At 42.8% G+C, this 17,684-nt stretch overlaps 48 non-coding genes across 48 annotated transcripts; all 48 read right to left on the bottom strand.

The window, feature by feature from the left end:
* Positions 1 to 170: 170 nt before the first annotated feature.
* trnav-uac (transfer RNA valine (anticodon UAC)) lies at positions 171 to 243 on the bottom strand. Its single transcript has one exon. It is a non-coding gene; the product is annotated as a tRNA-Val (tRNA).
* Positions 244 to 705: 462 nt separating this feature from the next.
* Positions 706 to 778, bottom strand: trnav-aac (transfer RNA valine (anticodon AAC)). The gene has a single exon. It is a non-coding gene; the product is annotated as a tRNA-Val (tRNA).
* A 557-nt stretch (positions 779 to 1,335) lies between these two features.
* trnav-cac (transfer RNA valine (anticodon CAC)) lies at positions 1,336 to 1,408 on the bottom strand. Its single transcript has one exon. It is a non-coding gene; the product is annotated as a tRNA-Val (tRNA).
* A 265-nt stretch (positions 1,409 to 1,673) lies between these two features.
* Positions 1,674 to 1,746, bottom strand: trnav-cac (transfer RNA valine (anticodon CAC)). The gene has a single exon. It is a non-coding gene; the product is annotated as a tRNA-Val (tRNA).
* Positions 1,747 to 1,869: 123 nt separating this feature from the next.
* On the bottom strand, positions 1,870 to 1,942 carry trnav-aac (transfer RNA valine (anticodon AAC)). Its single transcript has one exon. It is a non-coding gene; the product is annotated as a tRNA-Val (tRNA).
* A 219-nt stretch (positions 1,943 to 2,161) lies between these two features.
* On the bottom strand, positions 2,162 to 2,234 carry trnav-uac (transfer RNA valine (anticodon UAC)). Its single transcript has one exon. It is a non-coding gene; the product is annotated as a tRNA-Val (tRNA).
* A 266-nt stretch (positions 2,235 to 2,500) lies between these two features.
* Positions 2,501 to 2,573, bottom strand: trnav-cac (transfer RNA valine (anticodon CAC)). The gene has a single exon. It is a non-coding gene; the product is annotated as a tRNA-Val (tRNA).
* A 123-nt stretch (positions 2,574 to 2,696) lies between these two features.
* On the bottom strand, positions 2,697 to 2,769 carry trnav-aac (transfer RNA valine (anticodon AAC)). Its single transcript has one exon. It is a non-coding gene; the product is annotated as a tRNA-Val (tRNA).
* A 219-nt stretch (positions 2,770 to 2,988) lies between these two features.
* Positions 2,989 to 3,061, bottom strand: trnav-uac (transfer RNA valine (anticodon UAC)). The gene has a single exon. It is a non-coding gene; the product is annotated as a tRNA-Val (tRNA).
* A 754-nt stretch (positions 3,062 to 3,815) lies between these two features.
* trnav-uac (transfer RNA valine (anticodon UAC)) lies at positions 3,816 to 3,888 on the bottom strand. The gene has a single exon. It is a non-coding gene; the product is annotated as a tRNA-Val (tRNA).
* A 265-nt stretch (positions 3,889 to 4,153) lies between these two features.
* trnav-cac (transfer RNA valine (anticodon CAC)) lies at positions 4,154 to 4,226 on the bottom strand. The gene has a single exon. It is a non-coding gene; the product is annotated as a tRNA-Val (tRNA).
* Positions 4,227 to 4,349: 123 nt separating this feature from the next.
* Positions 4,350 to 4,422, bottom strand: trnav-aac (transfer RNA valine (anticodon AAC)). Its single transcript has one exon. It is a non-coding gene; the product is annotated as a tRNA-Val (tRNA).
* Positions 4,423 to 4,641: 219 nt separating this feature from the next.
* Positions 4,642 to 4,714, bottom strand: trnav-uac (transfer RNA valine (anticodon UAC)). Its single transcript has one exon. It is a non-coding gene; the product is annotated as a tRNA-Val (tRNA).
* Positions 4,715 to 4,980: 266 nt separating this feature from the next.
* On the bottom strand, positions 4,981 to 5,053 carry trnav-cac (transfer RNA valine (anticodon CAC)). Its single transcript has one exon. It is a non-coding gene; the product is annotated as a tRNA-Val (tRNA).
* A 123-nt stretch (positions 5,054 to 5,176) lies between these two features.
* On the bottom strand, positions 5,177 to 5,249 carry trnav-aac (transfer RNA valine (anticodon AAC)). Its single transcript has one exon. It is a non-coding gene; the product is annotated as a tRNA-Val (tRNA).
* A 219-nt stretch (positions 5,250 to 5,468) lies between these two features.
* On the bottom strand, positions 5,469 to 5,541 carry trnav-uac (transfer RNA valine (anticodon UAC)). The gene has a single exon. It is a non-coding gene; the product is annotated as a tRNA-Val (tRNA).
* Positions 5,542 to 5,807: 266 nt separating this feature from the next.
* On the bottom strand, positions 5,808 to 5,880 carry trnav-cac (transfer RNA valine (anticodon CAC)). The gene has a single exon. It is a non-coding gene; the product is annotated as a tRNA-Val (tRNA).
* A 123-nt stretch (positions 5,881 to 6,003) lies between these two features.
* On the bottom strand, positions 6,004 to 6,076 carry trnav-aac (transfer RNA valine (anticodon AAC)). The gene has a single exon. It is a non-coding gene; the product is annotated as a tRNA-Val (tRNA).
* A 557-nt stretch (positions 6,077 to 6,633) lies between these two features.
* Positions 6,634 to 6,706, bottom strand: trnav-cac (transfer RNA valine (anticodon CAC)). Its single transcript has one exon. It is a non-coding gene; the product is annotated as a tRNA-Val (tRNA).
* Positions 6,707 to 6,971: 265 nt separating this feature from the next.
* On the bottom strand, positions 6,972 to 7,044 carry trnav-cac (transfer RNA valine (anticodon CAC)). Its single transcript has one exon. It is a non-coding gene; the product is annotated as a tRNA-Val (tRNA).
* Positions 7,045 to 7,167: 123 nt separating this feature from the next.
* On the bottom strand, positions 7,168 to 7,240 carry trnav-aac (transfer RNA valine (anticodon AAC)). The gene has a single exon. It is a non-coding gene; the product is annotated as a tRNA-Val (tRNA).
* Positions 7,241 to 7,459: 219 nt separating this feature from the next.
* trnav-uac (transfer RNA valine (anticodon UAC)) lies at positions 7,460 to 7,532 on the bottom strand. The gene has a single exon. It is a non-coding gene; the product is annotated as a tRNA-Val (tRNA).
* A 1,092-nt stretch (positions 7,533 to 8,624) lies between these two features.
* trnav-cac (transfer RNA valine (anticodon CAC)) lies at positions 8,625 to 8,697 on the bottom strand. The gene has a single exon. It is a non-coding gene; the product is annotated as a tRNA-Val (tRNA).
* A 123-nt stretch (positions 8,698 to 8,820) lies between these two features.
* Positions 8,821 to 8,893, bottom strand: trnav-aac (transfer RNA valine (anticodon AAC)). The gene has a single exon. It is a non-coding gene; the product is annotated as a tRNA-Val (tRNA).
* A 219-nt stretch (positions 8,894 to 9,112) lies between these two features.
* trnav-uac (transfer RNA valine (anticodon UAC)) lies at positions 9,113 to 9,185 on the bottom strand. Its single transcript has one exon. It is a non-coding gene; the product is annotated as a tRNA-Val (tRNA).
* A 266-nt stretch (positions 9,186 to 9,451) lies between these two features.
* trnav-cac (transfer RNA valine (anticodon CAC)) lies at positions 9,452 to 9,524 on the bottom strand. Its single transcript has one exon. It is a non-coding gene; the product is annotated as a tRNA-Val (tRNA).
* A 123-nt stretch (positions 9,525 to 9,647) lies between these two features.
* trnav-aac (transfer RNA valine (anticodon AAC)) lies at positions 9,648 to 9,720 on the bottom strand. Its single transcript has one exon. It is a non-coding gene; the product is annotated as a tRNA-Val (tRNA).
* A 219-nt stretch (positions 9,721 to 9,939) lies between these two features.
* Positions 9,940 to 10,012, bottom strand: trnav-uac (transfer RNA valine (anticodon UAC)). The gene has a single exon. It is a non-coding gene; the product is annotated as a tRNA-Val (tRNA).
* A 266-nt stretch (positions 10,013 to 10,278) lies between these two features.
* trnav-cac (transfer RNA valine (anticodon CAC)) lies at positions 10,279 to 10,351 on the bottom strand. Its single transcript has one exon. It is a non-coding gene; the product is annotated as a tRNA-Val (tRNA).
* Positions 10,352 to 10,474: 123 nt separating this feature from the next.
* On the bottom strand, positions 10,475 to 10,547 carry trnav-aac (transfer RNA valine (anticodon AAC)). Its single transcript has one exon. It is a non-coding gene; the product is annotated as a tRNA-Val (tRNA).
* Positions 10,548 to 10,766: 219 nt separating this feature from the next.
* On the bottom strand, positions 10,767 to 10,839 carry trnav-uac (transfer RNA valine (anticodon UAC)). Its single transcript has one exon. It is a non-coding gene; the product is annotated as a tRNA-Val (tRNA).
* Positions 10,840 to 11,105: 266 nt separating this feature from the next.
* On the bottom strand, positions 11,106 to 11,178 carry trnav-cac (transfer RNA valine (anticodon CAC)). Its single transcript has one exon. It is a non-coding gene; the product is annotated as a tRNA-Val (tRNA).
* A 123-nt stretch (positions 11,179 to 11,301) lies between these two features.
* trnav-aac (transfer RNA valine (anticodon AAC)) lies at positions 11,302 to 11,374 on the bottom strand. The gene has a single exon. It is a non-coding gene; the product is annotated as a tRNA-Val (tRNA).
* Positions 11,375 to 11,593: 219 nt separating this feature from the next.
* trnav-uac (transfer RNA valine (anticodon UAC)) lies at positions 11,594 to 11,666 on the bottom strand. The gene has a single exon. It is a non-coding gene; the product is annotated as a tRNA-Val (tRNA).
* Positions 11,667 to 12,420: 754 nt separating this feature from the next.
* Positions 12,421 to 12,493, bottom strand: trnav-uac (transfer RNA valine (anticodon UAC)). Its single transcript has one exon. It is a non-coding gene; the product is annotated as a tRNA-Val (tRNA).
* Positions 12,494 to 13,247: 754 nt separating this feature from the next.
* trnav-uac (transfer RNA valine (anticodon UAC)) lies at positions 13,248 to 13,320 on the bottom strand. Its single transcript has one exon. It is a non-coding gene; the product is annotated as a tRNA-Val (tRNA).
* A 265-nt stretch (positions 13,321 to 13,585) lies between these two features.
* trnav-cac (transfer RNA valine (anticodon CAC)) lies at positions 13,586 to 13,658 on the bottom strand. Its single transcript has one exon. It is a non-coding gene; the product is annotated as a tRNA-Val (tRNA).
* A 123-nt stretch (positions 13,659 to 13,781) lies between these two features.
* On the bottom strand, positions 13,782 to 13,854 carry trnav-aac (transfer RNA valine (anticodon AAC)). The gene has a single exon. It is a non-coding gene; the product is annotated as a tRNA-Val (tRNA).
* Positions 13,855 to 14,073: 219 nt separating this feature from the next.
* trnav-uac (transfer RNA valine (anticodon UAC)) lies at positions 14,074 to 14,146 on the bottom strand. Its single transcript has one exon. It is a non-coding gene; the product is annotated as a tRNA-Val (tRNA).
* Positions 14,147 to 14,900: 754 nt separating this feature from the next.
* On the bottom strand, positions 14,901 to 14,973 carry trnav-uac (transfer RNA valine (anticodon UAC)). Its single transcript has one exon. It is a non-coding gene; the product is annotated as a tRNA-Val (tRNA).
* Positions 14,974 to 15,238: 265 nt separating this feature from the next.
* Positions 15,239 to 15,311, bottom strand: trnav-cac (transfer RNA valine (anticodon CAC)). The gene has a single exon. It is a non-coding gene; the product is annotated as a tRNA-Val (tRNA).
* A 123-nt stretch (positions 15,312 to 15,434) lies between these two features.
* trnav-aac (transfer RNA valine (anticodon AAC)) lies at positions 15,435 to 15,507 on the bottom strand. Its single transcript has one exon. It is a non-coding gene; the product is annotated as a tRNA-Val (tRNA).
* Positions 15,508 to 15,726: 219 nt separating this feature from the next.
* Positions 15,727 to 15,799, bottom strand: trnav-uac (transfer RNA valine (anticodon UAC)). The gene has a single exon. It is a non-coding gene; the product is annotated as a tRNA-Val (tRNA).
* Positions 15,800 to 16,065: 266 nt separating this feature from the next.
* On the bottom strand, positions 16,066 to 16,138 carry trnav-cac (transfer RNA valine (anticodon CAC)). The gene has a single exon. It is a non-coding gene; the product is annotated as a tRNA-Val (tRNA).
* Positions 16,139 to 16,261: 123 nt separating this feature from the next.
* trnav-aac (transfer RNA valine (anticodon AAC)) lies at positions 16,262 to 16,334 on the bottom strand. The gene has a single exon. It is a non-coding gene; the product is annotated as a tRNA-Val (tRNA).
* Positions 16,335 to 16,553: 219 nt separating this feature from the next.
* trnav-uac (transfer RNA valine (anticodon UAC)) lies at positions 16,554 to 16,626 on the bottom strand. The gene has a single exon. It is a non-coding gene; the product is annotated as a tRNA-Val (tRNA).
* A 462-nt stretch (positions 16,627 to 17,088) lies between these two features.
* trnav-aac (transfer RNA valine (anticodon AAC)) lies at positions 17,089 to 17,161 on the bottom strand. Its single transcript has one exon. It is a non-coding gene; the product is annotated as a tRNA-Val (tRNA).
* Positions 17,162 to 17,380: 219 nt separating this feature from the next.
* On the bottom strand, positions 17,381 to 17,453 carry trnav-uac (transfer RNA valine (anticodon UAC)). Its single transcript has one exon. It is a non-coding gene; the product is annotated as a tRNA-Val (tRNA).
* Positions 17,454 to 17,684: the final 231 nt, after the last annotated feature.

Here is a 17,684-nt window from a genome sequence, read left to right as displayed (position 1 = left end):
CTTTCCTGCAAGCATTGTGACAAGCTGTTTAAATTCCACAAACAACAGATAAGAGCTCATTCGGAATGGCAGTCTGCCTACAGCTCTTTGGTACAATTGCCCTCACCTAATTTCAATAGTCCAAAAAATTTGTTGCGAATTTCAGCACGTATATTAAAAACCCCTTTACTTGTTTCCGCCCAGTTTCGAACTGAGGACCTTTCGCGTGTAAAGCGAACGTGATAACCACTACACTACGGAAACTTATCTTGGAAGACAGTCCGACCTCTTTTAGCGTACGCTTGTTCAAAAGCGACTGAAACGATAGACTGCCCACTGTCCTTAAAATGGCAAAAAGCTGCTATTTTTGTTGGCAGACTAAACATTTTTTATTACTCTACAGGAAACTTCAATGGTCATTTGTTTTGTTTTAGTCCTTTTCTAAAGAATTTACACCACAAATCGCCCTGCAAGTGTTCTGACCCGCTCAACAGAAAACCACTGAAAAAATGTTAGCAAAGACCATCCACAGTTTCCGCCCAGTTTCGAACTGGGGACCTTTCACGTGTGAGGCGAACGTGATAACCACTACACTACGGAAACAAGCCCTTCAGGTGCAGACAGAAATCTTCTGGTGCAGGCTTGTTAAAAAGTGTACCAAGGAAAAGTGAGCTGAGCCCTCCTGTTGTGGCAAACAGTTTAAATTTTCTGCCAAAAGCCAATTGCTGTTTCTGCTCGGTTTCGAACCGAGGCCCTTTCGCGTGTTAGGCGAACGTGATCACCACTACACTACAGAAACCTCCTTATGTAAGACATGTGCTTTTTTGAAAATGGCTCCATCCCATAATCTTTCCTGCAAGCATTGTGACAAGCTGTTTAAATTCCACAAACAACAGATAAGAGCTCATTCGGAATGGCAGTCTGCCTACAGATCTTTGGTACAATTGCCCTCACCTAATTTCAATAGTCCAAAAACTTTGTTGCGAATTTCAGCACGTATATTAAAAACCCCTTTAATTGTTTCCGCCCAGTTTCGAACTGAGGACCTTTCACGTGTAAAGCGAACGTGATAACCACTACACTACGGAAATTTAACTTGGAAGACAGTCCGACCTCTTTTAGCGTACGCTTGTTCAAAAGCGACTGAAACGATAGACTGCCCACTGTCCTTAAAATGGCAAAAAGCTGCTATTTTTGTTGGCAGACTTAACATTTTTTATTACTCTACAGGAAACTTCAATGGTCATTTGTTTTGTTTTAGTCCTTTTCTAAAGAATTTACACCGCAAATCGCCCTGCAAGTGTTCTGACCTGCTCAACAGAAAACCACTGAAAAATGTTAGCAAAGACCATCCACAGTTTCCGCCCAGTTTCGAACTGGGGACCTTTCGCGTGTGAGGCGAACGTGATAACCACTACACTACGGAAACTTATCTTGGAAGACATTCCGACCTCTTTTAGCGTACGCTTGTTCAAAAGCGACTGAAACGATAGACTGCCCACTGTCCTTAAAATGGCAAAAAGCTGCTATTTTTGTTGGCAGACTAAACATTTTTTATTACTCTACAGGAAACTTCAATGGTCATTTGTTTTGTTTTAGTCCTTTTCTAAAGAATTTACACCGCAAATCGCCCTGCAAGTGTTCTGACCTGCTCAACAGAAAACCACTGAAAAATGTTAGCAAAGACCATCCACAGTTTCCGCCCAGTTTCGAACTGGGGACCTTTCGCGTGTGAGGCGAACGTGATAACCACTACACTACGGAAACAAGCCCTTTATGTGCAGACAGAAATCTTCTGGTGCAGGCTTGTTAAAAAGTGTACAAAGGAAAAGTGAGCTGAGCCCTCCTGTTGTGGCAAACAGTTTAAATTTTCTGCCAAAAGCCAATTGCTGTTTCTGCTCGGTTTCGAACCGAGGCCCTTTCGCGTGTTAGGCGAACGTGATCACCACTACACTACAGAAACCTCCTTATGTAAGATATGTGCTTTTTCGAAAATGGCTCCATCCCATAATCTTTCCTGCAAGCATTGTGACAAGCTGTTTAAATTCCACAAACAACAGATAAGAGCTCATTCGGAATGGCAGTCTGCCTACAGCTCTTTGGTACAATTGCCCTCACCTAATTTCAATAGTCCAAAAACTTTGTTGCGAATTTCAGCACGTATATTAAAAACCCCTTTACTTGTTTCCGCCCAGTTTCGAACTGAGGACCTTTCGCGTGTAAAGCGAACGTGATAACCACTACACTACGGAAACTTAACTTGGAAGACAGTCCGACCTCTTTTAGCGTACGCTTGTTCAAAAGCGACTGAAACGATAGACTGCCCACTGTCCTTAAAATGGCAAAAAGCTGCTATTTTTGTTGGCAGACTAAACATTTTTTATTACTCTACAGGAAACTTCAATGGTCATTTGTTTTGTTTTAGTCCTTTTCTAAAGAATTTACACCACAAATCGCCCTGCAAGTGTTCTGACCCGCTCAACAGAAAACCACTGAAAAAATGTTAGCAAAGACCATCCACAGTTTCCGCCCAGTTTCGAACTGGGGACCTTTCGCGTGTGAGGCGAACGTGATAACCACTACACTACGGAAACAAGCCCTTCAGGTGCAGACAGAAATCTTCTGGTGCAGGCTTGTTAAAAAGTGTACCAAGGAAAAGTGAGCTGAGCCCTCCTGTTGTGGCAAACAGTTTAAATTTTCTGCCAAAAGCCAATTGCTGTTTCTGCTCGGTTTCGAACCGAGGCCCTTTCGCGTGTTAGGCGAACGTGATCACCACTACACTACAGAAACCTCCTTATGTAAGATATGTGCTTTTTCGAAAATGGCTCCATCCCATAATCTTTCCTGCAAGCATTGTGACAAGCTGTTTAAATTCCACAAACAACAGATAAGAGCTCATTCGGAATGGCAGTCTGCCTACAGCTCTTTGGTACAATTGCCCTCACCTAATTTCAATAGTCCAAAAACTTTGTTGCGAATTTCAGCACGTATATTAAAAACCCCTTTACTTGTTTCCGCCCAGTTTCGAACTGAGGACCTTTCGCGTGTAAAGCGAACGTGATAACCACTACACTACGGAAACTTAACTTGGAAGACAGTCCGACCTCTTTTAGCGTACGCTTGTTCAAAAGCGACTGAAACGATAGACTGCCCACTGTCCTTAAAATGGCAAAAAGCTGCTATTTTTGTTGGCAGACTAAACATTTTTTATTACTCTACAGGAAACTTCAATGGTCATTTGTTTTGTTTTAGTCCTTTTCTAAAGAATTTACACCACAAATCGCCCTGCAAGTGTTCTGACCCGCTCAACAGAAAACCACTGAAAAAATGTTAGCAAAGACCATCCACAGTTTCCGCCCAGTTTCGAACTGGGGACCTTTCACGTGTGAGGCGAACGTGATAACCACTACACTACGGAAACAAGCCCTTCAGGTGCAGACATAAATCTTCTGGTGCAGGCTTGTTAAAAAGTGTACCAAGGAAAAGTGAGCTGAGCCCTCCTGTTGTGGCAAACAGTTTAAATTTTCTGCCAAAAGCCAATTGCTGTGTCTGCTCGGTTTCGAACCGAGGCCCTTTCGCGTGTTAGGCGAACGTGATCACCACTACACTACAGAAACCTCCTTATGTAAGACATGTGCTTTTTCGAAAATGGCTCCATCCCATAATCTTTCCTGCAAGCATTGTGACAAGCTGTTTAAATTCCACAAACAACAGATAAGAGCTCATTCGGAATGGCAGTCTGCCTACAGCTCTTTGGTACAATTGCCCTCACCTAATTTCAATAGTCCAAAAACTTTGTTGCGAATTTCAGCACGTATATTAAAAACCCCTTTACTTGTTTCCGCCCAGTTTCGAACTGAGGACCTTTCGCGTGTAAAGCGAACGTGATAACCACTACACTACGGAAACTTATCTTGGAAGACAGTCCGACCTCTTTTAGCGTACGCTTGTTCAAAAGCGACTGAAACGATAGACTGCCCACTGTCCTTAAAATGGCAAAAAGCTGCTATTTTTGTTGGCAGACTAAACATTTTTTATTACTCTACAGGAAACTTCAATAGTCATTTGTTTTGTTTTAGTCCTTTTCTAAAGAATTTACACCGCAAATCGCCCTGCAAGTGTTCTGACCTGCTCAACAGAAAACCACTGAAAAATGTTAGCAAAGACCATCCACAGTTTCCGCCCAGTTTCGAACTGGGGACCTTTCGCGTGTGAGGCGAACGTGATAACCACTACACTACGGAAACAAGCCCTTTATGTGCAGACAGAAATCTTCTGGTGCAGGCTTGTTAAAAAGTGTACAAAGGAAAAGTGAGCTGAGCCCTCCTGTTGTGGCAAACAGTTTAAATTTTCTGCCAAAAGCCAATTGCTGTTTCTGCTCGGTTTCGAACCGAGGCCCTTTCGCGTGTTAGGCGAACGTGATCACCACTACACTACAGAAACCTCCTTATGTAAGATATGTGCTTTTTCGAAAATGGCTCCATCCCATAATCTTTCCTGCAAGCATTGTGACAAGCTGTTTAAATTCCACAAACAACAGATAAGAGCTCATTCGGAATGGCAGTCTGCCTACAGCTCTTTGGTACAATTGCCCTCACCTAATTTCAATAGTCCAAAAAATTTGTTGCGAATTTCAGCACGTATATTAAAAACCCCTTTACTTGTTTCCGCCCAGTTTCGAACTGAGGTCCTTTCGCGTGTAAAGCGAACGTGATAACCACTACACTACGGAAACTTATCTTGGAAGACAGTCCGACCTCTTTTAGCGTACGCTTGTTCAAAAGCGACTGAAACGATAGACTGCCCACTGTCCTTAAAATGGCAAAAAGCTGCTATTTTTGTTGGCAGACTAAACATTTTTTATTACTCTACAGGAAACTTCAATGGTCATTTGTTTTGTTTTAGTCCTTTTCTAAAGAATTTACACCACAAATCGCCCTGCAAGTGTTCTGACCCGCTCAACAGAAAACCACTGAAAAAATGTTAGCAAAGACCATCCACAGTTTCCGCCCAGTTTCGAACTGGGGACCTTTCGCGTGTGAGGCGAACGTGATAACCACTACACTACGGAAACAAGCCCTTCAGGTGCAGACAGAAATCTTCTGGTGCAGGCTTGTTAAAAAGTGTACCAAGGAAAAGTGAGCTGAGCCCTCCTGTTGTGGCAAACAGTTTAAATTTTCTGCCAAAAGCCAATTGCTGTTTCTGCTCGGTTTCGAACCGAGGCCCTTTCGCGTGTTAGGCGAACGTGATCACCACTACACTACAGAAACCTCCTTATGTAAGATATGTGCTTTTTCGAAAATGGCTCCATCCCATAATCTTTCCTGCAAGCATTGTGACAAGCTGTTTAAATTCCACAAACAACAGATAAGAGCTCATTCGGAATGGCAGTCTGCCTACAGCTCTTTGGTACAATTGCCCTCACCTAATTTCAATAGTCCAAAAACTTTGTTGCGAATTTCAGCACGTATATTAAAAACCCCTTTACTTGTTTCCGCCCAGTTTCGAACTGAGGACCTTTCGCGTGTAAAGCGAACGTGATAACCACTACACTACGGAAACTTAACTTGGAAGACAGTCCGACCTCTTTTAGCGTACGCTTGTTCAAAAGCGACTGAAACGATAGACTGCCCACTGTCCTTAAAATGGCAAAAAGCTGCTATTTTTGTTGGCAGACTAAACATTTTTTATTACTCTACAGGAAACTTCAATGGTCATTTGTTTTGTTTTAGTCCTTTTCTAAAGAATTTACACCACAAATCGCCCTGCAAGTGTTCTGACCCGCTCAACAGAAAACCACTGAAAAAATGTTAGCAAAGACCATCCACAGTTTCCGCCCAGTTTCGAACTGGGGACCTTTCGCGTGTGAGGCGAACGTGATAACCACTACACTACGGAAACAAGCCCTTCAGGTGCAGACAGAAATCTTCTGGTGCAGGCTTGTTAAAAAGTGTACCAAGGAAAAGTGAGCTGAGCCCTCCTGTTGTGGCAAACAGTTTAAATTTTCTGCCAAAAGCCAATTGCTGTTTCTGCTCGGTTTCGAACCGAGGCCCTTTCGCGTGTTAGGCGAACGTGATCACCACTACACTACAGAAACCTCCTTATGTAAGACATGTGCTTTTTTGAAAATGGCTCCATCCCATAATCTTTCCTGCAAGCATTGTGACAAGCTGTTTAAATTCCACAAACAACAGATAAGAGCTCATTCGGAATGGCAGTCTGCCTACAGATCTTTGGTACAATTGCCCTCACCTAATTTCAATAGTCCAAAAACTTTGTTGCGAATTTCAGCACGTATATTAAAAACCCCTTTAATTGTTTCCGCCCAGTTTCGAACTGAGGACCTTTCACGTGTAAAGCGAACGTGATAACCACTACACTACGGAAATTTAACTTGGAAGACAGTCCGACCTCTTTTAGCGTACGCTTGTTCAAAAGCGACTGAAACGATAGACTGCCCACTGTCCTTAAAATGGCAAAAAGCTGCTATTTTTGTTGGCAGACTTAACATTTTTTATTACTCTACAGGAAACTTCAATGGTCATTTGTTTTGTTTTAGTCCTTTTCTAAAGAATTTACACCGCAAATCGCCCTGCAAGTGTTCTGACCTGCTCAACAGAAAACCACTGAAAAATGTTAGCAAAGACCATCCACAGTTTCCGCCCAGTTTCGAACTGGGGACCTTTCGCGTGTGAGGCGAACGTGATAACCACTACACTACGGAAACTTATCTTGGAAGACATTCCGACCTCTTTTAGCGTACGCTTGTTCAAAAGCGACTGAAACGATAGACTGCCCACTGTCCTTAAAATGGCAAAAAGCTGCTATTTTTGTTGGCAGACTAAACATTTTTTATTACTCTACAGGAAACTTCAATGGTCATTTGTTTTGTTTTAGTCCTTTTCTAAAGAATTTACACCGCAAATCGCCCTGCAAGTGTTCTGACCTGCTCAACAGAAAACCACTGAAAAATGTTAGCAAAGACCATCCACAGTTTCCGCCCAGTTTCGAACTGGGGACCTTTCGCGTGTGAGGCGAACGTGATAACCACTACACTACGGAAACAAGCCCTTTATGTGCAGACAGAAATCTTCTGGTGCAGGCTTGTTAAAAAGTGTACAAAGGAAAAGTGAGCTGAGCCCTCCTGTTGTGGCAAACAGTTTAAATTTTCTGCCAAAAGCCAATTGCTGTTTCTGCTCGGTTTCGAACCGAGGCCCTTTCGCGTGTTAGGCGAACGTGATCACCACTACACTACAGAAACCTCCTTATGTAAGATATGTGCTTTTTCGAAAATGGCTCCATCCCATAATCTTTCCTGCAAGCATTGTGACAAGCTGTTTAAATTCCACAAACAACAGATAAGAGCTCATTCGGAATGGCAGTCTGCCTACAGCTCTTTGGTACAATTGCCCTCACCTAATTTCAATAGTCCAAAAACTTTGTTGCGAATTTCAGCACGTATATTAAAAACCCCTTTACTTGTTTCCGCCCAGTTTCGAACTGAGGACCTTTCGCGTGTAAAGCGAACGTGATAACCACTACACTACGGAAACTTAACTTGGAAGACAGTCCGACCTCTTTTAGCGTACGCTTGTTCAAAAGCGACTGAAACGATAGACTGCCCACTGTCCTTAAAATGGCAAAAAGCTGCTATTTTTGTTGGCAGACTAAACATTTTTTATTACTCTACAGGAAACTTCAATGGTCATTTGTTTTGTTTTAGTCCTTTTCTAAAGAATTTACACCACAAATCGCCCTGCAAGTGTTCTGACCCGCTCAACAGAAAACCACTGAAAAAATGTTAGCAAAGACCATCCACAGTTTCCGCCCAGTTTCGAACTGGGGACCTTTCACGTGTGAGGCGAACGTGATAACCACTACACTACGGAAACAAGCCCTTCAGGTGCAGACATAAATCTTCTGGTGCAGGCTTGTTAAAAAGTGTACCAAGGAAAAGTGAGCTGAGCCCTCCTGTTGTGGCAAACAGTTTAAATTTTCTGCCAAAAGCCAATTGCTGTGTCTGCTCGGTTTCGAACCGAGGCCCTTTCGCGTGTTAGGCGAACGTGATCACCACTACACTACAGAAACCTCCTTATGTAAGACATGTGCTTTTTCGAAAATGGCTCCATCCCATAATCTTTCCTGCAAGCATTGTGACAAGCTGTTTAAATTCCACAAACAACAGATAAGAGCTCATTCGGAATGGCAGTCTGCCTACAGCTCTTTGGTACAATTGCCCTCACCTAATTTCAATAGTCCAAAAACTTTGTTGCGAATTTCAGCACGTATATTAAAAACCCCTTTACTTGTTTCCGCCCAGTTTCAAACTGAGGACCTTTCGCGTGTAAAGCGAACGTGATAACCACTACACTACGGAAACTTATCTTGGAAGACAGTCCGACCTCTTTTAGCGTACGCTTGTTCAAAAGCGACTGAAACGATAGACTGCCCACTGTCCTTAAAATGGCAAAAAGCTGCTATTTTTGTTGGCAGACTAAACATTTTTTATTACTCTACAGGAAACTTCAATAGTCATTTGTTTTGTTTTAGTCCTTTTCTAAAGAATTTACACCGCAAATCGCCCTGCAAGTGTTCTGACCTGCTCAACAGAAAACCACTGAAAAATGTTAGCAAAGACCATCCACAGTTTCCGCCCAGTTTCGAACTGGGGACCTTTCGCGTGTGAGGCGAACGTGATAACCACTACACTACGGAAACAAGCCCTTTATGTGCAGACAGAAATCTTCTGGTGCAGGCTTGTTAAAAAGTGTACAAAGGAAAAGTGAGCTGAGCCCTCCTGTTGTGGCAAACAGTTTAAATTTTCTGCCAAAAGCCAATTGCTGTTTCTGCTCGGTTTCGAACCGAGGCCCTTTCGCGTGTTAGGCGAACGTGATCACCACTACACTACAGAAACCTCCTTATGTAAGATATGTGCTTTTTCGAAAATGGCTCCATCCCATAATCTTTCCTGCAAGCATTGTGACAAGCTGTTTAAATTCCACAAACAACAGATAAGAGCTCATTCGGAATGGCAGTCTGCCTACAGCTCTTTGGTACAATTGCCCTCACCTAATTTCAATAGTCCAAAAAATTTGTTGCGAATTTCAGCACGTATATTAAAAACCCCTTTACTTGTTTCCGCCCAGTTTCGAACTGAGGTCCTTTCGCGTGTAAAGCGAACGTGATAACCACTACACTACGGAAACTTATCTTGGAAGACAGTCCGACCTCTTTTAGCGTACGCTTGTTCAAAAGCGACTGAAACGATAGACTGCCCACTGTCCTTAAAATGGCAAAAAGCTGCTATTTTTGTTGGCAGACTAAACATTTTTTATTACTCTACAGGAAACTTCAATGGTCATTTGTTTTGTTTTAGTCCTTTTCTAAAGAATTTACACCACAAATCGCCCTGCAAGTGTTCTGACCCGCTCAACAGAAAACCACTGAAAAAATGTTAGCAAAGACCATCCACAGTTTCCGCCCAGTTTCGAACTGGGGACCTTTCGCGTGTGAGGCGAACGTGATAACCACTACACTACGGAAACAAGCCCTTCAGGTGCAGACAGAAATCTTCTGGTGCAGGCTTGTTAAAAAGTGTACCAAGGAAAAGTGAGCTGAGCCCTCCTGTTGTGGCAAACAGTTTAAATTTTCTGCCAAAAGCCAATTGCTGTTTCTGCTCGGTTTCGAACCGAGGCCCTTTCGCGTGTTAGGCGAACGTGATCACCACTACACTACAGAAACCTCCTTATGTAAGATATGTGCTTTTTCGAAAATGGCTCCATCCCATAATCTTTCCTGCAAGCATTGTGACAAGCTGTTTAAATTCCACAAACAACAGATAAGAGCTCATTCGGAATGGCAGTCTGCCTACAGCTCTTTGGTACAATTGCCCTCACCTAATTTCAATAGTCCAAAAACTTTGTTGCGAATTTCAGCACGTATATTAAAAACCCCTTTACTTGTTTCCGCCCAGTTTCGAACTGAGGACCTTTCGCGTGTAAAGCGAACGTGATAACCACTACACTACGGAAACTTAACTTGGAAGACAGTCCGACCTCTTTTAGCGTACGCTTGTTCAAAAGCGACTGAAACGATAGACTGCCCACTGTCCTTAAAATGGCAAAAAGCTGCTATTTTTGTTGGCAGACTAAACATTTTTTATTACTCTACAGGAAACTTCAATGGTCATTTGTTTTGTTTTAGTCCTTTTCTAAAGAATTTACACCACAAATCGCCCTGCAAGTGTTCTGACCCGCTCAACAGAAAACCACTGAAAAAATGTTAGCAAAGACCATCCACAGTTTCCGCCCAGTTTCGAACTGGGGACCTTTCGCGTGTGAGGCGAACGTGATAACCACTACACTACGGAAACAAGCCCTTCAGGTGCAGACAGAAATCTTCTGGTGCAGGCTTGTTAAAAAGTGTACCAAGGAAAAGTGAGCTGAGCCCTCCTGTTGTGGCAAACAGTTTAAATTTTCTGCCAAAAGCCAATTGCTGTTTCTGCTCGGTTTCGAACCGAGGCCCTTTCGCGTGTTAGGCGAACGTGATCACCACTACACTACAGAAACCTCCTTATGTAAGATATGTGCTTTTTCGAAAATGGCTCCATCCCATAATCTTTCCTGCAAGCATTGTGACAAGCTGTTTAAATTCCACAAACAACAGATAAGAGCTCATTCGGAATGGCAGTCTGCCTACAGCTCTTTGGTACAATTGCCCTCACCTAATTTCAATAGTCCAAAAACTTTGTTGCGAATTTCAGCACGTATATTAAAAACCCCTTTACTTGTTTCCGCCCAGTTTCGAACTGAGGACCTTTCGCGTGTAAAGCGAACGTGATAACCACTACACTACGGAAACTTAACTTGGAAGACAGTCCGACCTCTTTTAGCGTACGCTTGTTCAAAAGCGACTGAAACGATAGACTGCCCACTGTCCTTAAAATGGCAAAAAGCTGCTATTTTTGTTGGCAGACTAAACATTTTTTATTACTCTACAGGAAACTTCAATGGTCATTTGTTTTGTTTTAGTCCTTTTCTAAAGAATTTACACCACAAATCGCCCTGCAAGTGTTCTGACCCGCTCAACAGAAAACCACTGAAAAAATGTTAGCAAAGACCATCCACAGTTTCCGCCCAGTTTCGAACTGGGGACCTTTCGCGTGTGAGGCGAACGTGATAACCACTACACTACGGAAACAAGCCCTTCAGGTGCAGACAGAAATCTTCTGGTGCAGGCTTGTTAAAAAGTGTACCAAGGAAAAGTGAGCTGAGCCCTCCTGTTGTGGCAAACAGTTTAAATTTTCTGCCAAAAGCCAATTGCTGTTTCTGCTCGGTTTCGAACCGAGGCCCTTTCGCGTGTTAGGCGAACGTGATCACCACTACACTACAGAAACCTCCTTATGTAAGATATGTGCTTTTTCGAAAATGGCTCCATCCCATAATCTTTCCTGCAAGCATTGTGACAAGCTGTTTAAATTCCACAAACAACAGATAAGAGCTCATTCGGAATGGCAGTCTGCCTACAGCTCTTTGGTACAATTGCCCTCACCTAATTTCAATAGTCCAAAAACTTTGTTGCGAATTTCAGCACGTATATTAAAAACCCCTTTACTTGTTTCCGCCCAGTTTCGAACTGAGGACCTTTCGCGTGTAAAGCGAACGTGATAACCACTACACTACGGAAACTTAACTTGGAAGACAGTCCGACCTCTTTTAGCGTACGCTTGTTCAAAAGCGACTGAAACGATAGACTGCCCACTGTCCTTAAAATGGCAAAAAGCTGCTATTTTTGTTGGCAGACTAAACATTTTTTATTACTCTACAGGAAACTTCAATGGTCATTTGTTTTGTTTTAGTCCTTTTCTAAAGAATTTACACCACAAATCGCCCTGCAAGTGTTCTGACCCGCTCAACAGAAAACCACTGAAAAAATGTTAGCAAAGACCATCCACAGTTTCCGCCCAGTTTCGAACTGGGGACCTTTCACGTGTGAGGCGAACGTGATAACCACTACACTACGGAAACAAGCCCTTCAGGTGCAGACATAAATCTTCTGGTGCAGGCTTGTTAAAAAGTGTACCAAGGAAAAGTGAGCTGAGCCCTCCTGTTGTGGCAAACAGTTTAAATTTTCTGCCAAAAGCCAATTGCTGTGTCTGCTCGGTTTCGAACCGAGGCCCTTTCGCGTGTTAGGCGAACGTGATCACCACTACACTACAGAAACCTCCTTATGTAAGACATGTGCTTTTTCGAAAATGGCTCCATCCCATAATCTTTCCTGCAAGCATTGTGACAAGCTGTTTAAATTCCACAAACAACAGATAAGAGCTCATTCGGAATGGCAGTCTGCCTACAGCTCTTTGGTACAATTGCCCTCACCTAATTTCAATAGTCCAAAAACTTTGTTGCGAATTTCAGCACGTATATTAAAAACCCCTTTACTTGTTTCCGCCCAGTTTCGAACTGAGGACCTTTCGCGTGTAAAGCGAACGTGATAACCACTACACTACGGAAACTTATCTTGGAAGACAGTCCGACCTCTTTTAGCGTACGCTTGTTCAAAAGCGACTGAAACGATAGACTGCCCACTGTCCTTAAAATGGCAAAAAGCTGCTATTTTTGTTGGCAGACTAAACATTTTTTATTACTCTACAGGAAACTTCAATGGTCATTTGTTTTGTTTTAGTCCTTTTCTAAAGAATTTACACCACAAATCGCCCTGCAAGTGTTCTGACCCGCTCAACAGAAAACCACTGAAAAAATGTTAGCAAAGACCATCCACAGTTTCCGCCCAGTTTCGAACTGGGGACCTTTCACGTATGAGGCGAACGTGATAACCACTACACTACGGAAACAAGCCCTTCAGGTGCAGACATAAATCTTCTGGTGCAGGCTTGTTAAAAAGTGTACCAAGGAAAAGTGAGCTGAGCCCTCCTGTTGTGGCAAACAGTTTAAATTTTCTGCCAAAAGCCAATTGCTGTGTCTGCTCGGTTTCGAACCGAGGCCCTTTCGCGTGTTAGGCGAACGTGATCACCACTACACTACAGAAACCTCCTTATGTAAGACATGTGCTTTTTCGAAAATGGCTCCATCCCATAATCTTTCCTGCAAGCATTGTGACAAGCTGTTTAAATTCCACAAACAACAGATAAGAGCTCATTCGGAATGGCAGTCTGCCTACAGCTCTTTGGTACAATTGCCCTCACCTAATTTCAATAGTCCAAAAACTTTGTTGCGAATTTCAGCACGTATATTAAAAACCCCTTTACTTGTTTCCGCCCAGTTTCGAACTGAGGACCTTTCGCGTGTAAAGCGAACGTGATAACCACTACACTACGGAAACTTATCTTGGAAGACAGTCCGACCTCTTTTAGCGTACGCTTGTTCAAAAGCGACTGAAACGATAGACTGCCCACTGTCCTTAAAATGGCAAAAAGCTGCTATTTTTGTTGGCAGACTAAACATTTTTTATTACTCTACAGGAAACTTCAATAGTCATTTGTTTTGTTTTAGTCCTTTTCTAAAGAATTTACACCGCAAATCGCCCTGCAAGTGTTCTGACCTGCTCAACAGAAAACCACTGAAAAATGTTAGCAAAGACCATCCACAGTTTCCGCCCAGTTTCGAACTGGGGACCTTTCGCGTGTGAGGCGAACGTGATAACCACTACACTACGGAAACAAGCCCTTTATGTGCAGACAGAAATCTTCTGGTGCAGGCTTGTTAAAAAGTGTACAAAGGAAAAGTGAGCTGAGCCCTCCTGTTGTGGCAAACAGTTTAAATTTTCTGCCAAAAGCCAATTGCTGTTTCTGCTCGGTTTCGAACCGAGGCCCTTTCGCGTGTTAGGCGAACGTGATCACCACTACACTACAGAAACCTCCTTATGTAAGATATGTGCTTTTTCGAAAATGGCTCCATCCCATAATCTTTCCTGCAAGCATTGTGACAAGCTGTTTAAATTCCACAAACAACAGATAAGAGCTCATTCGGAATGGCAGTCTGCCTACAGCTCTTTGGTCCAATTGCCCTCACCTAATTTCAATAGTCCAAAAACTTTGTTGCGAATTTCAGCACGTATATTAAAAACCCCTTTACTTGTTTCCGCCCAGTTTCGAACTGAGGACCTTTCGCGTGTAAAGCGAACGTGATAACCACTACACTACGGAAACTTATCTTGGAAGACAGTCCGACCTCTTTTAGCGTACGCTTGTTCAAAAGCGACTGAAACGATAGACTGCCCACTGTCCTTAAAATGGCAAAAAGCTGCTATTTTTGTTGGCAGACTAAACATTTTTTATTACTCTACAGGAAACTTCAATGGTCATTTGTTTTGTTTTAGTCCTTTTCTAAAGAATTTACACCACAAATCGCCCTGCAAGTGTTCTGACCCGCTCAACAGAAAACCACTGAAAAAATGTTAGCAAAGACCATCCACAGTTTCCGCCCAGTTTCGAACTGGGGACCTTTCACGTGTGAGGCGAACGTGATAACCACTACACTACGGAAACAAGCCCTTCAGGTGCAGACATAAATCTTCTGGTGCAGGCTTGTTAAAAAGTGTACCAAGGAAAAGTGAGCTGAGCCCTCCTGTTGTGGCAAACAGTTTAAATTTTCTGCCAAAAGCCAATTGCTGTGTCTGCTCGGTTTCGAACCGAGGCCCTTTCGCGTGTTAGGCGAACGTGATCACCACTACACTACAGAAACCTCCTTATGTAAGACATGTGCTTTTTCGAAAATGGCTCCATCCCATAATCTTTCCTGCAAGCATTGTGACAAGCTGTTTAAATTCCACAAACAACAGATAAGAGCTCATTCGGAATGGCAGTCTGCCTACAGCTCTTTGGTACAATTGCCCTCACCTAATTTCAATAGTCCAAAAACTTTGTTGCGAATTTCAGCACGTATATTAAAAACCCCTTTACTTGTTTCCGCCCAGTTTCGAACTGAGGACCTTTCGCGTGTAAAGCGAACGTGATAACCACTACACTACGGAAACTTATCTTGGAAGACAGTCCGACCTCTTTTAGCGTACGCTTGTTCAAAAGCGACTGAAACGATAGACTGCCCACTGTCCTTAAAATGGCAAAAAGCTGCTATTTTTGTTGGCAGACTAAACATTTTTTATTACTCTACAGGAAACTTCAATAGTCATTTGTTTTGTTTTAGTCCTTTTCTAAAGAATTTACACCGCAAATCGCCCTGCAAGTGTTCTGACCTGCTCAACAGAAAACCACTGAAAAATGTTAGCAAAGACCATCCACAGTTTCCGCCCAGTTTCGAACTGGGGACCTTTCGCGTGTGAGGCGAACGTGATAACCACTACACTACGGAAACAAGCCCTTTATGTGCAGACAGAAATCTTCTGGTGCAGGCTTGTTAAAAAGTGTACAAAGGAAAAGTGAGCTGAGCCCTCCTGTTGTGGCAAACAGTTTAAATTTTCTGCCAAAAGCCAATTGCTGTTTCTGCTCGGTTTCGAACCGAGGCCCTTTCGCGTGTTAGGCGAACGTGATCACCACTACACTACAGAAACCTCCTTATGTAAGATATGTGCTTTTTCGAAAATGGCTCCATCCCATAATCTTTCCTGCAAGCATTGTGACAAGCTGTTTAAATTCCACAAACAACAGATAAGAGCTCATTCGGAATGGCAGTCTGCCTACAGCTCTTTGGTACAATTGCCCTCACCTAATTTCAATAGTCCAAAAAATTTGTTGCGAATTTCAGCACGTATATTAAAAACCCCTTTACTTGTTTCCGCCCAGTTTCGAACTGAGGACCTTTCGCGTGTAAAGCGAACGTGATAACCACTACACTACGGAAACTTATCTTGGAAGACAGTCCGACCTCTTTTAGCGTACGCTTGTTCAAAAGCGACTGAAACGATAGACTGCCCACTGTCCTTAAAATGGCAAAAAGCTGCTATTTTTGTTAGCAGACTAAACATTTTTTATTACTCTACAGGAAACTTCAATGGTCATTTGTTTTGTTTTAGTCCTTTTCTAAAGAATTTACACCACAAATCGCCCTGCAAGTGTTCTGACCCGCTCAACAGAAAACCACTGAAAAAATGTTAGCAAAGACCATCCACAGTTTCCGCCCAGTTTCGAACTGGGGACCTTTCGCGTGTGAGGCGAACGTGATAACCACTACACTACGGAAACAAGCCCTTCAGGTGCAGACAGAAATCTTCTGGTGCAGGCTTGTTAAAAAGTGTACCAAGGAAAAGTGAGCTGAGCCCTCCTGTTGTGGCAAACAGTTTAAATTTTCTGCCAAAAGCCAATTGCTGTTTCTGCTCGGTTTCGAACCGAGGCCCTTTCGCGTGTTAGGCGAACGTGATCACCACTACACTACAGAAACCTCCTTATGTAAGATATGTGCTTTTTCGAAAATGGCTCCATCCCATAATCTTTCCTGCAAGCATTGTGACAAGCTGTTTAAATTCCACAAACAACAGATAAGAGCTCATTCGGAATGGCAGTCTGCCTACAGCTCTTTGGTACAATTGCCCTCACCTAATTTCAATAGTCCAAAAACTTTGTTGCGAATTTCAGCACGTATATTAAAAACCCCTTTACTTGTTTCCGCCCAGTTTCGAACTGAGGACCTTTCGCGTGTAAAGCGAACGTGATAACCACTACACTACGGAAACTTAACTTGGAAGACAGTCCGACCTCTTTTAGCGTACGCTTGTTCAAAAGCGACTGAAACGATAGACTGCCCACTGTCCTTAAAATGGCAAAAAGCTGCTATTTTTGTTGGCAGACTAAACATTTTTTATTACTCTACAGGAAACTTCAATGGTCATTTGTTTTGTTTTAGTCCTTTTCTAAAGAATTTACACCACAAATCGCCCTGCAAGTGTTCTGACCCGCTCAACAGAAAACCACTGAAAAAATGTTAGCAAAGACCATCCACAGTTTCCACCCAGTTTCGAACTGGGGACCTTTCGCGTGTGAGGCGAACGTGATAACCACTACACTACGGAAACAAGCCCTTTATGTGCAGACAGAAATCTTCTGGTGCAGGCTTGTTAAAAAGTGTACAAAGGAAAAGTGAGCTGAGCCCTCCTGTTGTGGCAAACAGTTTAAATTTTCTGCCAAAAGCCAACTGCTGTTTCTGCTCGGTTTCGAACCGAGGCCCTTTCGCGTGTTAGGCGAACGTGATCACCACTACACTACAGAAACCTCCTTATGTAAGATATGTGCTTTTTTGAAAATGGCTCCATCCCATAATCTTTCCTGCAAGCATTGTGACAAGCTGTTTAAATTCCACAAACAACAGATAAGAGCTCATTCGGAATGGCAGTCTGCCTACAGCTCTTTGGTACAATTGCCCTCACCTAATTTCAATAGTCCAAAAACTTTGTTGCGAATTTCAGCACGTATATTAAAAACCCCTTTACTTGTTTCCGCCCAGTTTCGAACTGAGGACCTTTCGCGTGTAAAGCGAACGTGATAACCACTACACTACGGAAACTTATCTTGGAAGACAGTCCGACCTCTTTTAGCGTACGCTTGTTCAAAAGCGACTGAAACGATAGACTGCCCACTGTCCTTAAAATGGCAAAAAGCTGCTATTTTTGTTGGCAGACTAAACATTTTTTATTACTCTACAGGAAACTTCAATGGTCATTTGTTTTGTTTTAGTCCTTTTCTAAAGAATTTACACCACAAATCGCCCTGCAAGTGTTCTGACCCGCTCAACAGA

Source organism: Pimephales promelas, chromosome 13, assembly GCF_988280905.1.
Source record: "Pimephales promelas chromosome 13, fPimPro1.hap1.1, whole genome shotgun sequence".
Classification (NCBI taxonomy): domain Eukaryota; kingdom Metazoa; phylum Chordata; class Actinopteri; order Cypriniformes; family Leuciscidae; genus Pimephales; species Pimephales promelas.
This window is presented reverse-complemented; position numbering and strand designations above follow the sequence as displayed.